The sequence below is a fragment of the Dipodomys spectabilis genome, unplaced genomic scaffold (assembly GCF_019054845.1).
Source record: "Dipodomys spectabilis isolate Male_0828 unplaced genomic scaffold, ASM1905484v1 ptg000054l, whole genome shotgun sequence".
Classification (NCBI taxonomy): Eukaryota; Metazoa; Chordata; class Mammalia; order Rodentia; family Heteromyidae; genus Dipodomys; species Dipodomys spectabilis.
Window position 1 is genome coordinate 6,786,953 of NW_024870731.1, and position 17,441 is coordinate 6,804,393.

The following is a 17,441-nucleotide window of genomic DNA, read 5'->3' on the forward strand; positions in this document are numbered from 1 at the left end:
CTTATTTGATAAACTGAGGGGAAAATTGAAAAACAAAACACTATTCCTCATAAGCACTGGACTCTTAAAATTAGTCACACTGAAGCAGTGGAGAAAATGTTCAGACTTGGCTAAAATTAGCTCAAACCATCCTCAACAGAGTGCACATTGTTCATAGATAATTGTGTTCAATTGTGGAGGAAATGGATGAAACTAAAGCCTGCAGTTGAAGTGCTAGAAATGGGGCATTAAAAATTGTGTCTAAAGAGTAAGTTCTAATTGGGGGTTTTATGTTATTATCTTATGACTTGGCTTAGCAGAGCTATTTAGTTTTAGTTAGTACCTTCCTAGGTGAAATTTTAATAAAGATTAACCAAATAAATTATGCTCCTGTATCCCTGTGGAAAGAAGGTATTTACCTGAGGCTATGACCCAATAATGAGGATAAACTGATATACAAAAGGGACTGAGTTCTAACTTTGAGGTATCATAAAGGAATAGCTATTTTCTTCTTAGTTTCTACTGTAGGAAAAATGATTCAAGAGCCAAGGGAAAACAAGTGTACTGGCTTTAAGGGGTTAGTGTGAACACACACACACACACACACACACACACACACACACACACACACACATACATATATACACAAATGCTTCCTTTATTTGTTTTCCTATCCCAGTCATTAAAGGTACACTTCTACCTGCTTAATATGTTCAAAAAGTTTATGTTACACTTGACAGTCTTGTTGCTTTATTGTGTAGGCTCATTGCTTGATTTTGGTACTGTTTTTCAGAAATACATTCTGTAGGAAAATAATAGAAGTTTATGTGAAGGCAAGATGTTGATTTTGTACATTAACTTTGTAAACAATTTTCTTGAAGACCTTGCTATTCCGTTATTTTTCAATAGATTGTCTTGGGATGTCCAAGCAGACTCCTAAAGATTCTTCAAATGGTTAAAATTTGTTTCACTGTTGACACCTCTAATATTCTTACTTTCAATTTCTTATCTAGTTGTTCTGGCTAGCACTTAAAAATAATGTTTAATAACTGTGATGATAAGAAACATCCTCATCTTTCTCCTGATTTCCGTTTCTAGTCATTCTCTACAAAGTACAATATTCTTTTTTCTTAATTTGAAAATTACTTTTCATAAAATCATAGTATCAGAGCAGTCTTCTATTCATTTGGAAAATAGTTGAAATTGCAAAATAGAAGCTGAATTGTATCAGTACTTTTTGGTGTGTTATTGAAATAATCACAATTGAATTGTAATGAAAATGAGCACAATTTTTTGAATGATTTGTATTGAAATTTACATATGAAAGTATAATAGAGATACAAATGATTTGCTAATTATTTCTTTGTTTCACATTTTTGTACTTGGAATTTAGGAATCTTTAGATCTGTGTAGTAAAGATCAGGTAGCTGTTACTGCTCCCCTTGCATAGAGCAGCGCTGGAGATAGGATACTGCATTGGCCGCTCACCAGCCGTCCTCTGTTGTACAATGACAATGCAGATAAGAAAGGAGAGAAATGTGCTGTTGGGTCAGGATAGAAACAGGTTTGTATGAGTTGTTCTGTATCCTATCATTTTAGCTGGTGTTATGATTTGACTGATAATTTGACCCTTATCTACTCTACAATAGAGAAAATATGATTTCTTTTAATCTATCTCTGAAATTTTTCCAGAAGTGGTTACTGTTACCAAAGTTTGAAACAAAAAAGCACTAAATGAAATTATGGCAATTAGTCGCAGTTTTGTCCTTCTAAGAAAATCTTTAGAGGCAGAGTTCTGAGAACAGGGTAAAAATATGTAAATGTGGTTGGGGATTGAACAGTTTCTCTAAGGCCTTGATAATGATATGGGAGGAACTCCAGGTCCAAAGATTCTATAATATTTAATTAAGCTGCATAATTTTCCAGCAATAATTTTGCATCTTTTGATTACAAGGCTAAAATTGTATAGGACAAGTAAATAAAAGAAAAGTACAAGTAAAGGAGTATTACTGAATATATTTATAGGGTTGGGAAAGATCAAATTATGGAGGAGAATAATAAAAAGGATGGCACTGATTAAGCTGCATCAAGCCGAGTGCTGGCCTGTAATCCTAGCTATTCAGGAGGCTGAGATCTGAGGATCATGGTTTGAGTCCACCCCAGGCAGGAAAGGCTGTAAGACTCTTACTTCCAATTAGCCACCTAAAAATCAGAAGTGGAGCAATGGCTGAAAGTGGTAGAGAGCTAATCTTGAGCAAAAAAAGCTCAAGGTCAGTGCCCAGACCCTGAGTTCAAGTACCAAGACTGACAACAAACAAACCAAAAAAGATGCATTGTATTCACAATGTTAAACAACACGCTTCCCCAGTAAAACTACTTAAAGATAATAATTTTTAAAAAGAGCTTCAAGGAAATAAAGGATATCTCTCCAGAAAATAAAAAAATGTAGATTCAGGGGGCTATGATTAGGATATATTCAACAATCTGATCTAACTCTACAAAGAGATCTGTTTGTGTTGTCAAGTGTGCCTTACACTTAAGTCTTATTTGTATCCACAAAATTAAATTGTTTACAAATGCCACACTCATGAACTAAGGCTTATTTACCCGAACAAATGCTGACTTTTGCAGTGATGTAAGATGGGTGACAAATCAAATATATAAAGGGCTATTTCTTCTTTGAGTGAAAGTAAACCGGTTAACTGGCTAGAGAGTCAAACATTTTTTCAAGAGAATGATTTTATATAATTTTGAAAGAGGACTTTTTATAGGATTGAAGGTCTGGGAAATTGATATAAAAACTAAAGGATATAGTGGAAAGATCTTATCCCGAAGTTTATTCTAAGACTTAGCTTCACAGATTTTCTTTTAAATCTTGAAAATTACTGAGAGTGAAATAACATTAGCCCATGAATAAAAGCAGTGCTTTTTTCTTTTTTTGGTCAGTCGTGGGGCTTGAACTCTGGGCTTGGGCACTGTCCCTGTGCTCTTCAGCTCAAGGTGAGTGCTCTACCGCTTGAGCCACAGCGCCACTTCCAGTTTTCTAGTGGTTTATTGGAGATAAGAGTCTCACAGACTTTTCTGCCTTGGCTGGCTTTGAACCATGATCCTCAGATCTCAGCCTCCTGAGTAGCTAGGATTACAGGCGTAAGCCACCGGCGCTGGGCTAAGGAGTTCTTTTTAAACCATTATATAGCAGATAGATGAGGAATGAAATATAGCTGCCTTTGGTTTAAGATAACAGTTCTAGGTTTTCCTAGCCCTTCTTTTGGCATATAAAATAAAATACAATTTTTTTCTAGTGTAGAATAGCTGTTACTTATGCATTTGAAAATCATTAATCACATAAGTCATTGTAGCAGGTGATCAGTGCTAGGTGTTCAACAATGTTTAACACAAACTGAGCTTCTGCACTAGGCCCAGAAAACTAGACTAAACCAGAATTGCATCATTCTTACCAAGTGTCATGAAGTCAAACAAGATTGTGGGGTTTAGTGAAAGAGAAAATTAACTAGGAAAGAAAAATAGAAGGTGGTATAAGTCATGGAGAAAAGTTACTGAACACATCCATTAACTCAGGACATTAGACTTTTCTTAGGGGGTTTTCATTCTTAGTTTTAGGGTATTTATAATATGTTTGGAAGCTAAGGCTGATATAAAATTTATCATAGGTTTCAGAATGGTCCAATTATTTGAGGAAACTTTGAGCTTGTGTGGTGTGTGTGTGTGTGTGTGTGTGTGTGTGTGTGTGTGTGTGTGTGTGTGTGTGTGCATATATTGAGCTTAAACTCAGGGCTTTGCCCTTTCACTAAAAATTTTGGTCAAGGCTGGTGCTCTGCCACTCGAGCCATACTTCCACTTCTGGCTTTTTGCTGGCGAATTGGAGATAAGAGTCTCAAGACTTTTCTGCATGGGCTGGTTTTAAATCTTTATTCTCAGATCTCAGCCTCCTAAGTAGCTAGGATTATAACTGTGAACTACCAGCGCTTAGTTAACTGAACTTTTTGACTAGAGGTTTAAAAGTTTTTACCAATGCTTGTCTATTTGGAGGTGAAAAAAAAGGAAAAAAGCAAGAACCCATGACCACAGTAGAACTGTTTTGATTAAGCTAATGTATTTTAACCCGAGTTCTCCAATTTCTTCTAGCACACTGTACTTGCCCTTTCCTGAGGTCTGAGTAATTATTACTGCTCTCTCCCCAGGCTAAATCTATTGTTTCTAACCATGCTATGGGAATTTTGACTTCTCTGCTCTAACTACCTGTATTTTCTCTGCCCTCAGAACTTTTTTTTATTATTCTAGTTCCTTTTTAAAATTGTCTTTTGTCTGTTGGTCAGTGTCCAAGAATAATTTTGAGCATCATCTTCCCTAATTCCAAGAAGTGACTTGAGAAGCTGATGGAACCTTTACTTGATTCGTTTTGTAGCCCCACCATTTACAGAATGGTCCCCAAATATAAGACCTTGTACTAGGAGCCATACAAGAGTAATAAAATTAGAAAGCAAAACCAAACCTTCCTGTCTTTTATTGCTTCGAGTATAAAATAGACCCCGTAATATGAGAACAAATAACCATCAGACTGTGTTGTAATTTACTGTAGGAGAGGGAGGAGACAATTTTCTGTTGGCGGAGAATGAAGGGGAACTTTAAGACAGATCTGTTGAACTGCATCAGAAAGGTTGTGAAGGCTATTAACAGGACTCGTTGCAGGCAGAAGGAGTATGAAAGACGGGAAGGCTCAGACCAACTATTATTAGTATATCACTAAGCCTTTAGCAGCTGAGACTTCTCCCTGGGTTCCCAGGGAGTACAATCAAGAGCCTGCTCAGACTTCCAGATTTTTGAGCCCATAGGTGCTGCCAATATGGAAGCAGTAGCTGTGGCTGTGAGCACTGATTGATGTTGTGACACATGAACATTCGCTATTCTTTGCAGAGTAGATTTCCACTTAAGGATGTGCAACAAAACCCATATTTCATGACAAGGATAATCAAAAGCCATATCATGAAAAGCAGGAGGAGAAAGCTTGATCCTGTCACCACGGCCACATTCTGAAAATGTTTGCCCTTTAAGCTCTCCTTAGTGACTTTGTCATCTCCCATTGGGAGTTTGGCATTTTCTGATGTATAGCTTGTCTGTGAGCATTGAGATATTCCCCTTGGAAGTTTTAGTTGGCTCTTTCACCGTGTGGCAAAGGTCTCTCTTAGATCTCTGTGTGTCCTTTCTGTTGCCAGTAACACTGTCATCACTTTGATTCTGTACATCCCTGCTTAGACTGTAAGCACCCCACTTTAGATCACCTAATCCTACACAATCTCTACTGGACACTTTACCACTTCCTAAGATGAGGAAGAAGGCAGACTTCATAGCTGAATGGAATTACATTCTATGGGAAACATTGGAGGGAAATTGAATTGAAAATACCTTCCAAAGGTAGATATCTGCTTTTTAAATGTGTTCTTGGATAGCTTAGAATTTTACTGTATTTTTGTTTTAACATTTTATTTTTCCTTTTGGAGGTATGAGGGTTTGAACTCAGGTCCTTGAGCTTGCTAAGCAGGTGCTCTACTGCTTGAGCCAATCCCAATCCAGACATTTTTGCTTAGTACCTTGTATTATACCTAGGCTGGTCTGGACTACCAACCTTCTATTTATACCTCTTACGTAGCTGGAATGACAAGTATTTTCCATCACATTCAACTTCTTATTAGTTGAGGAAGTGGGGCGGTGGGTTGTACCCCTGACTTTTTTTTGCCTGCGTCTTGAACCATGCTCATTCTAATCTTTATCTTCAGGGTGGCTAGGATCACAGGTATGAGCAAACATGTTGAGTTTTGTATTTTTATTATTTATTACTTTGAAGTCAGTATAGTTGAATATTTGAGTAGACCAAATGGACTGAAATATAGATTTATTGGCTGGAATGTGGATGTGTTGGAGAGATAAGGCAGAATAAGTAATTTGTGGGACATTATGGAGAACCTTAAATATGATGATTATATGATATACAATGTGGAATTTCAATCTTGTTTTATATGTATTGAGGAACTACCCAAAGATTTGACAAAGGAATTATTGTATCCAAGGTATTCATCATGATATATGAAAATATTCATGTGAACTATTAATTTGGTATGCTGAATTTGGAGGGTAGAAATGAAAAAGATACTTTCATGATCAGCAGAACAGCCGTTTCCTGAGGGCTGATAACAGTGAAGAGGAGAAGATCAGATAAAAATAATGCTCACAGATATTATAATCCTGTTGTCAGATATAGCCTCTTTCTTCTGGCCACCACATATTTTAACATATCTGTATGACTGGTTTTTAGAACATGAACAGTGACTCCTATTTATTTTAGTACTTTTTTGGCCTAAGATGAGTTAAATGTATTCTTTTATGTTTCCTACAAACAAGCATTTGAAGCATATTTTCTCCATATTACACATAAAAAAACTGAGATTTACTTATATAACATACTTAACTAGCATACAAAATATTCCATATTGTGGAAACATTAGAATGAAGATTTGAACTCAGAATGCCAGAAAGCTGGTACTTGAATATGTTACAACTTTCTCTAAAATCATTTTTTTTTGGTGAAAGGGTTTGAAGATCTTTGCTGGAAGAATATGGAAACCAATGGATTGAATGTAAGGAAATCAATTTCATTTATGCAGTAATCAGGTGCGTTTTCTAACTATACATTGTATTTGTTAGAGTCTAAGATGAAACAGTATTTTGAGCAAATGAAATTTTATAGGCTCAAGTTCTAGGATAAATTTTTATGTAGTTGGCTAAAGCCAAGCAACATAATTTTATTCCCACTGATTACTTTAGAAACAAAAGTTCTTAATGTGATCTCCCTACTCAAATCATGATGTTAGTACTAGAATAAGTTCCATCAAGAGGTTGTACCTTTAAATAACCATCTACAGCAATGACCTATGATAGCCTTATCCATTTGATTGAGTATTAAAAGGCATCCATTTTATTTGAAGCATTATGTCAGTAAGGAAACTGATTGGAGATGGTTACATTTTCCACCAGGAAAATGATCTTCTTAAAAAAATTAAGCTTAAAAGGAAAAGAAGTCAATAAAAGAAACTTATTGGAAAACTTTTTTAATATTGTTAAGAGGCAGATACTGGAGACTTAAAATATGGTCCCCCAGTTAATTAGAAAGCAGAACGCCCTGAATTCTTTGAAATACATGCTATTTTTTTCTTTTAGTAGAGGTGGAAGTTGAGATGTTATAAGAAATTGGAGTTCATTTTTTCTCAGCTTTATATAGAAATAGAATAATTAGCCCACATTTTGAAAGTCTTTTATTATGGCTACCAGGACCCATGTCGGCGACGCTTAGGGTCTCAAATTAACACAATGATTAAAAAATATCTTTGCATAACTTCTTGACATATGATGAACAATGCATTCTGGGTATCACACAATTTCCTCTCTGACTTCTCATCTTAATGAAACCTCCAAGTTTCCTACTGTGTGGGGCTGATGGATACTTTTTTTTTCTGATGCTATCTGGTCTTGGGTTATGACTAAATCAGCAACAGATTGCATACACTTAAAACCCTCAACTGTTTAGATTTAATGAACCACTTCAGAAAACTATGTTCTTCACGTTTGAAGTCATTTTTTTGGCTCACTGTGTATGAGAACTAGTTCCAAGGTAATAACATCACTGTTCTAGCTCAATTGGCCAGGAAACAAGACAAAGAAATAACAGCAACCACAATAAAAACATGTAATCAAGTACTCATGCATGTTTCCAGTAATTTACTTATTTAGCAGATGTTAATTGAGGGCCCATGTGTATTAAGAACTTTTAGGCACTTTAGATACATTAGCAATAGAAATCCCTTCCTCATGACCCTCCATTCTAATTGAGGGTTGAGGGAGGAGGATTTGAGAACAGACAACAACAAATCATGTTTGAGAGTTGTTAAAAGAGGAATTGAGAAAAGAGAAATCTGCGGTGGTAAGGAACCTCATGTTTTGCACAGATGGCCAAAGTAGGTATCAAAAAAACGAGAACTGAGCTGAGCATTAGTGGCTCACGCCTGTCATCCTAGCTACTCAGGAGACTGAGAGCTGAGGATCGTGGTTCAAAGCCAGCCCAGGCAGGAAAGTCCATGAGATGCTCTTCTCCAATAAACCACCAGAAAACTGGAAGTGGTGTTGTGGGTCAAGTGGTAAAGAGCTTGCCTTGAGCTGAAGAGCTGAGGGACAGCGCCCAAACCCAGAGTTCAAAGCCCCACGACCCACAAAAAAAAAAAAAAAAAAAAAGAGAACTGAACACAGATTCCAGATTGATGAGAAAGGAAGCTATGCTAATATTTGAGGCAAGATTATTTTAGAGAGGAGAAGGTGAGGTAAGAGAGATACAGAAGACCAGGGCTTCATTCGGTCTATGTCTTAAGTGAAGCAAGCTCTACCACAGGATTCTAGAGGGAAAACAAGATCCAGGTTGAATTTTAAAATGATCACTTTTCTAATGTTTTTACCATGATGCGTCTAGAAGTGTTTAATCCAGTTGGCTGGGGGTTCTATATACTCCTGCTAGGTAGGTGAGATTTTCTCTCTTATGAGTGGGGAAGTTCTCAGCGATTATTTTACTGAATAGATTTTTGGTGCCTTTACTGATTAAATTCTTTCCCCTCATACATTCCAATTATATGTGGATTTGATTTCTTGGATGAGTCTGCCAATTCCTGGACTCCTCTTTGGTAGGTTCTGAGTGTTTTTCCCCATAGTTTTGACTTTTTGTTCTAGATTTTCTATTTTATCCTCCACTTTTCTATTTTTGTCAGTCATGGGGTGCCGGAACCAGCCGGCAACGAAAGGGACTCCTGATTTAGAGGACGAGGACGGAAAAATAAAGACATAAGACAAAGGATGGGGTTGGGAGGTCTGCAGCTCAAGACTGCAGCCCCGTTTATTTTTAACTCTCCTTATTTATACTATGTCACGACCGCCTCGACCAGCAAGGAAGACACGACCCAGGATTCTTCTCCAAGCAGTTTATTCAGGAACCTTATCTGCAAGCTTCTCCTCCTCCCCGCACCTGCGCTCTGGTTATAAGCCTCCTGGATGGCCAATCCCGAGGTGCCACGCGGCATATACTAATAGGGTCGCAAACACGGAAGCAAGCCAGTAGCCAAGCCATAGCCATATAAGGAGTTGTTTTTCACAGAGAGCACTCGCCATCGGGAAGGCGGAAGGCGGAAGCCAGCGCCATCTTTGGTCACGGCCCCTGCAGCTCTCCACAGCTCCCCCTTTTTGTTTTATTAAGTGACAGGTAAGAGTAGAGGTTGGGCCTCTGTCTAAAACATTAATGAGAGGACCCTGCACTGGTCTTCGCCTGAGGGGCGCCTTCCCCAGTGACGACCAGGCCTGTCCGATGCCTTTTTTGCAGAGGTGGGACCTTGGGCATCAACCCACTTGCAACCCAACATGCTCTTCTTGGGCTCACACCGGGAAGTGATTCCCATGTGCAGTGCGTTTGCCCAAGTGCAGTGCGTTTGCCTTACACCCTGTGCTATTCCGTTAACGTGGCAAGCCACGCGTGGGGGGACTGTCCAGCCTCAATGGCAGTGAAGGCCTGGACCACCATAGCCATACTCCTGCGCTGCGAGCTCCTAATCCGGCATATGCACCACAGGCACAGCAAGATCACCAATGCCAGGATACCGATAAGGGAGCTCATTCCCGCCCACTCCTTCAAATGATCCACAGCTGTCAAAATCCAGGAGGAAACATCTTCTAACAGGGCATCATCCATCCGGGTGGAGTTTACTGCGACAATGGCCGATCGTAGCTGTAACATCAATTGGTCGAATTCCCCTGTCCAGTTGCCTAAAAGATAACTTGACAGTTGTTTAGACAAATTTGCTGCCTGGGTATAGTTATAATACTGAGCAGCGGTAATACAAAGCCCTTCATATTTTTGAACACATCCCAGCTGAGCCAACTGCCACAGGATATCAACCTGCTCCTGCACAAGGTCAACCCTTTCATTTAACAGCATCAGTCCTCCTTTTAATTGTGCATTGGCCACTTGTTGTAAATCCAGAGCTCTGGCTGTAGTAGCCGACAAGTTATTTAAAGTCTGAGCCGTCTGCACAGTATGCGACATGGCGACAGCGGCAGCCGTCGCACCCGCAGCAGCCACAGCTATAGTAGTTACAATGGCCGCAGTGATGCCAAAATCTCTCTTATGCCTAAACAAGGTTACAGCTTAAGAAGCATCTACTGGCACAGGCACCCAACGCGGAATGCGTGCAACTATAGCTAACAGATACTGAGAACTCCAGCAGATAGCATAATAGCAGGTTTCATTAGTACAAGCACACACATCATCTGAGCATACAGAGGTGTCGTTAATTACCAAAAACACAAAAGGGGAAACCACACACACGGGGGTAGGCTGATAGCTAAATACCGTATAATTTTTACTAAAATGACAATTGGCACCCACAGTACGGGCAGTACTAGTCAAATTGCAAGTCATGTTTGCTATAAAAAAGTGACCCCCTTGCAGCATAACTATAGGCTTGGCCTGCAAGCAACTTCCATTAAGACCACATAACAGCCAATTATTAAAGGGATTAATTCCAGCCCTAAATGGTAAACTAGCATTGGACAAAACACTAGGGGAGAATGAAAAACGCTTAGACTCATCAGCCCAAACAACTTGTCGTGATTGGCAACCTGTCCAAGGCCAAGCCTCCCCCATATGGTCAGGCATGCAAAAGGGGGCCCATTTAGGTTGTTTTACACTCCACAGGTCAATGCTTAACTTTAAGCTTTCATAATCTCTGCCTAAAACAGTACCAACAAATCCAGTAGCATTTGCCCAAACGTCAGTTGATCCCGGATTCCCATACCAATATCTAAAATAAGCGGCTGGGGAATGAGTCAAGGCTATGCAACTACCATTAAGGGTCGCATCACTTAAGCAAAAGCATAGCGTGCCCATCAAGCTAATATTTCTAGCTTCACCAACCCCTGCCATATTTTTATCCTCTGGGTAAAAAGGAAGGTTAAGAGTCTTATTTGTGGTGAAAAATCTAGGGAAAAGAGAGGCGTCATGTCTCACGGGCATGGGCCTCGGGAATGCAGACAGTATCCCCCATCTCGCTACCGCCTGTCCCTGTTGGATCATCAGGAGCTGTATGATCAGCAACGCAATCTTTTGTTTCTTCCGGGTTCCGTTCATCTTGGACTCGCCGCACAAGTCGTTCGGGCACCCACACTGGATCCGAGCGATTCTGGGGAAAAACACAAACAGATCCTCGTGCCCATACCAGCATGGGGTCAGGCCCGTTCCAGAGCCCCGTGAGCACATCCTTCCACAAAGCCGATCCTAAGGCCGAAGGAGTGGAACTGTTATGCTTATCCGCCGCTGAGCGACCAGCGTTATCCAAATTCAAAAAATTTAGGGTGAAAAGTGTCATGGCTACTCTTTGTCTTGCTGTAGCCATCAGGGGTCCAGCTCCCCCTTTTTGTTTTTGTAACATTTCCTTGATAGTGCGATGAGCTCTTTCCACAATTCCTTGTCCTTGAGGGTTATAGGGCAGTCCATGCACCAGGGTAACACCCATTTGAGTGCAAAAGGAAACAAAGCGCTGCCCAGTATAGGATGCACCATTATCAGTTTTTAGCTGTTTTGGCATTCCACAGGCTGTCCATGTTTTCAAGCAGTGAGATATTACATCAGTAGCCTTTTCCCCTGGCAGGGGGGTGGCAAGTACAACACCTGAAAAGGTGTCAACAGAAACATGTAGATATTTTAAGCGGCCAAATTCGGGTACATGAGTTACATCCATCTGCCATACTTGTAAGGGTCTTAAACCACGTGGATTAACTCCAAACGTAGGGGGCTTATGGTAAATAATACATCGGGGACACTCCTTTATCACTTGACATGCATCCGCTCTAGAAAGGGAAAAGCGGCTTTGTAAAGTCCTGGCGTTTACATGAAATTTGGCATGAAAATCTTTTGCTAAGTCAACAGAAGTAGCATGGAGCACCCACTCAGCACGAGTGTGTGCATCAGCTAGGGCATTATCCTTTGTCAGTGGTCCTGGGAGGCCCGTATGTGCTTGAATATGCATTGGAAAAAGGGGTTCCTTGAGTTGCCATATAAGGGATTGTAGTAGGGTAAAGGGAGCTAGAACAGAACTGGTAGCCTTTATTGTACCAACCGCTTCCAATATTTTTAAAGCATTTATTACATAGGCTGAATCTGATATTAAATTAAAGGGACAGGGGAAAGCTTTAAATACTTCAATTACAATCATCAACTCAACAATCTGTGGGTTACCGGGGACAAATTGATGCTGTACGGGGTCTTGGTTACCTGCAACGTATACCCCGCATCCCGTTTTGGAGCCATCCGTAAAAATATTTATAGCCCCTCTAATAGGCTTTCGGGCAGTTACCTTTGGAAAAATCACTGGATGTTCCTTTATAAATCTTAGTAGTGGGTCTTTGGGCAAATGAGCGGATGCATGTCAAGTGATAAAGGAGTGTCCCCGATGTATTATTTACCATAAGCCCCCTACGTTTGGAGTTAATCCACGTGGTTTAAGACCCTTACAAGTATGGCAGATGGATGTAACTCATGTACCTGAATTTGGCCGCTTAAAATATCTACATGTTTCTGTTGACACCTTTTCAGGTGTTGTACTTGCCCAATATCTCCTGGAAACATGCATCTCAAAATGGACCAATTATCAATAGTGGCACATAAAGTCTGAACTTGGTAGGCACTGTAGGGAACAATGATGGAGTGTGGATAAACTCCAAAAAATTGTAAACTCTGTTGAACTCCTTGCAGAGCTAAGCCCGCTACCGCCTCAGGGTAATACTCCAGCGCCTTTCTGGGGGAAACATGAGAGTGTAACCACATCAACGGCCCCTTTTGCCAAAGTACCCCAGTTGGTTGGGTCTCAGTGGGAAGAATGCATAAATCAAAGGGCTGGCCATCTTGTAGCCTGTTTAAACAGGCGGCACTTAAAGCTCCTCCACCCTTTTGAGAGCAAATCGGGCGCTCTCGGTCAGGTCTCGTGGGGAGTTTAAATCTATATCTCCTTTTAGTATATCAAATAAGGGTTTTAATTCATAATTTGGCAATTTTAAATACCCCCTTATCCAATTAATATCCCCCAACAATTTTTGAAAATCATTTAAAGTCTTTAAGTTATCTTTTCTCAGGGTCAATTTCTGGGGCATGATCGACCTGGGATGTATCTTAGCTCCCAGATACTCCACCACTCTGCCTGTTTGTATTTTTTCTGGCGCCGGATAAAGACCCTGTTCCCTTAAGGCAAAAACCAATTCTGCATAGGCCTTTTGTAACCCAGCCTCTTCCTTATGAGCTATCAAACTGTCATCCATATAATGGACCACCCTGAGTTTTGGATGCCTTTTCTTAACAGGAGCTATAGCCCTGCCGACAAACAGCTGACACATAGTGGGGCTGTTGGCCATACCCTGAGGCAGCACGACCCACTCATATCTTTGGTCAGGTTCCTCATGGTTACAAGAGGGCACAGTAAAGGCAAAGCACTCACAATCAGCAGAATGCAAGGGCATAGAAAAGAAACAATCTTTTATGTCTATTACCATAATAGGCCAATGGGCAGGAAGTGCGGAAAGCAAAGGTAACCCTCTTTGTACAGGGCCCGTTATTTGCATCTGTGCGTTTATGGCACGCAAATCATGAAGTAATCGCCATTTACCCGACTTCTTTTTTATCACAAATATTGGAGTATTCCATGGTGAAACTGAGGGTCTCACATGGCCCAGGGCTACTTGTTCTTCTACCAGTTTATGAGCGGCTAAAAGCTTTTCGGAGGGTAGAGGCCACTGAGCTACCCATACCGGTTCCTCCGTCTTCCAGGTAATGGGAACTTGATCCTCAGCGGCCCCTATGAAAAACCCAGCCCATGTCTATCAAGTTTTTGGTGGACATCAATAGGTTCTTTACGGCCTTGCAAGTTTTTTCCCAGTCCTTGCCCTGGGCAGTAGCCCATTTGTAACATCATTTCCTTTGAGGTAGGAGAATATTCATTACTAAGGCAAAACCCCGTCTCTTTTAGTAAATCTCGACCCCGCAGGGAGACAGGCAATTTAAAACATAAGGCTGGATGTTTCCAGAGTGTCCCTCTCCATCCTTCCAGTTGAGGGGTCTTGCACTTAAGTCAGGAGCTTTGGCATAGCCCAATCCTCTCAGGGTTTGTTCTGAGGCCTGTAATGGCCACCCTCTCGGCCAATCCTTTTTTGCAATAATGCTACGATCAGCCCCTGTGTCTAACAGTCCTATAATCCTTTTTCCTTCAATCTCCAGTTCAAGCATGGGTCTCTGGTCTAAATCCAGGGCTAGGTACACTGACTCAATTCTGGAGGAGCCAAAACCCTTTCCACCTCTCTCAGACTGTATGGCAGGAAATTTTTCATGTAGGCTAGGCAGGAGTAACAATTGGGCAATTCTGTCTCCAGGGGAAATTGCTACAATGCCTTTTGGAGCTTCTACCATGATTTTAACTATACCTGTATAATCTGGGTCAATAACTCCTGGGTGAATTTTAAGCCCTCTAAGGGCAACGGAAGACCGGCCAATTAGTAACCCCACTGTGCCCTGTTCCAAAGGACCTTGAAAATCTGACTCTACTAACTGAACGCCCATTTGCGGGGTTAGTACGAGTCTGGTGGTGGCGCGGAGGTCCAGCCCCGCCGAGCCTGTAGCGGCTCTCCGCGGTTCTTGGGATGCCTCAGGGTAGGCCATCCTTCTTGGGAAATTTCCTCGTTTGGGCTCTCCATTGCCCCATACATTTGCGGGCCCTGGGGACGGGGGCCCCTCTGCCCGTTTTTTTGGCTGCGTGATGGGGCCCAAGGGCTGGCCGTTAACATCTTTGACTGATCTACATTCATTGGCCCAATGCTTTCCTTTTTTACATCTGGGGCACAGCCCTGGCTGTTTGCCCGTTGTTACTCCTCCAGCTCTTCCGGTTCCTTTTCTCTCTGGGCAATCTCTCTTGAAATGACCAGCCTTGCCACACTTGAAGCATGCTCCAGATGTCACTCCAGAGCTTCCCCCCCCCCCCCCGCCCCCCCCCCCCCCCCCCGCCTATTTGAATACTGGAGTACTGCGGCGGCAAGGCCTGCATTAGTTAGAGGTCCTCCCAGCTCTCTGCACACTTTCATCCATGCCTCTAACCCTCTATGTTTATACGGGGTAATGGCGGCTTTACATTCTTTGGTGCATTGCTCATAGACTAATTGTTTTATAAGAGGCATGGCCATGTCAGGGTCCCCAAAAATTCTGCCTGCTGCTTCCACCATTCTGGCCACAAAATCTGAAAAAGGCTCAGTAGCCCCCTGCAGGATCTTGGTGAGATTGCCGCTAACTTCCCCCTTTTTTGGTAGTGATTTCCACGCCTTAATGCAAACATCATTTATCTGTTGATACACTTCAGGGGGATATCCTGTCTGAGCATTAGCAAAGCGGCCTTGTCCTAAGAGCATGTCTCTGTCCCAAGCCTGGTGTCCGTTCGCTTGATTGATGGCTGCCTGTTCATTACAAAATTCTAGCATAAATGCCCTCCAATCCGAGTATTGGCCTGGACTCAAACATACCCGTGTTAGGCTCACCCAATCAGAGGGGGTCATGCAGTATCTCTTTATAGCTTCCACTTGAGCTACGGTAAAAGAGGCTGTAATCCCATACGTCTGAACAGACTCAGCCAGGGACTTAATTACTTTAAATTCTAGAGGCTCATGAAATCTGTGTTGATTATTGTCTTGAAAAACTGGGAAGGCGAGTTCTGCTCGAGCAGTTCGCCCAGTGTCCGGGCAAAACGTATGCCCATTGGCTCCATGTTGATATGGAGGAGGATCTAAAGGGGTCTGACCGGAAGTTCTTTCTACGTCCTCATTAAGCACAGGTTGGCTTAGCTTACGTTCCCCCTTTTTTATACGGCTCCTTTTCATCTGTTGAATAAGTGCTCTCACTTCTTCCTCCTCCAACTCGCTGGAACTTCCTCTTTCTGATTTTAGCTCGGACAGATCTGGGTATAGTCGCCTCCTTTTGCCCTGTTCACTGTCTCCCTTTTCACTGATCGCTTTCTCTGACCTCTCCTCCTGTAACTGCTCCAGTGCTGACTGTCCATTTTCTATAACCTCACAGCAGTGCTGGTCCTCCAGGCAGCCCCTAATCAATGTCCAAATGGGGCGGACTCCTGCCCTTAATGTGCCCTGTTCATAGGCAAAGTCCAAATCCTTCCCTAATTTGTCCCATGAGGCTACTGTAAGGCTCCCGGACACTATGAACCAAGGAGCCACAATATCGCATTCATCAAGGAACCTCTGTAAGGTACCCTTCTTTAACTTTAGTCCTTTCGAGTGTAGTAGCTCTTCTAGGGCCAGAAAAATTGGATGTGACGTCGCGGCGCCCATCTCAGTTATAAAAATTTTATTTTCTTTTACTTTCACTTTAGGCCTGTATTTTATTTTTTCCTGGGTTCCCGCTCTCTCTTTATCTACAGAGAAGAGCCCCGTATTATGCCCGCTTTAATCTCGGATTCCCACTTACCTGGGAACTTACCGGTGCACCACCCTGACTGCCAGGAGTTCTGAATCCCTTGTGGAGTTAGTTCCCTGTACCGGCAAGCTTCTCCTCCTCCCCGCACCCGCGCTCCAGTTATAAGCCTCCTGGATGGCCAATCCCGAGGTGCCACGCGGCATATACTAATAGGGTCGCAAACATGGAAGCAAGCCAGTAGCCAAGCCATAGCCATGTAAGGAGTTGTTTTTCACAGAGAGCACTCGCCATCGGGAAGGCGGAAGGCGGAAGCCAGCGCCATCTTTGGTCGCGGCCCCTGCAGCTCTCCACAATACTATTAGAAGTCAAGAGGTAACCTAAGGTCACCATAGTGCAGAAAAGCAAGAAAAGTCTTTAATAAAAACAAGGGTGCAGAAAGAAACAAGCAAGGCCAACTGATAGAAAGTAAAGCAAATTCTACAGACATAGCAAGGCAAACCCGGACACCTGGTGTTTTTCATGAAAGCCAGTCCCTTGTACGTGCCTTCAAGTGAGCACAAGGGTCAAGATGACCTTGGAGCTTTACTGTCGGCTCCCAACATCTCCCCCATCTTTATTTCAAAGAAGCGAACCCGCCTGTCTTAGGTTGGGTGGATCACCTTGTCTGCCTTACCCGTCTTTGGGAACTTCTTCAGAGCAAAGCTGAAGGCCCTGTCTTAGGTTGGTCAGACTGGCACCCCCTCTTACCCGTCTCTGGCTGCAGTTCCTCTTGGGGGGAACTCATTTATTTGGAGCTTGATCTTATGTAGCTGGCAGGCTAAACTCATGAAAGAGTTTTGCAGAGCACGTATAATACAAGGAAGGCAAAGAAAAAACCAACAATAAAAGTGCACCGGGGCCA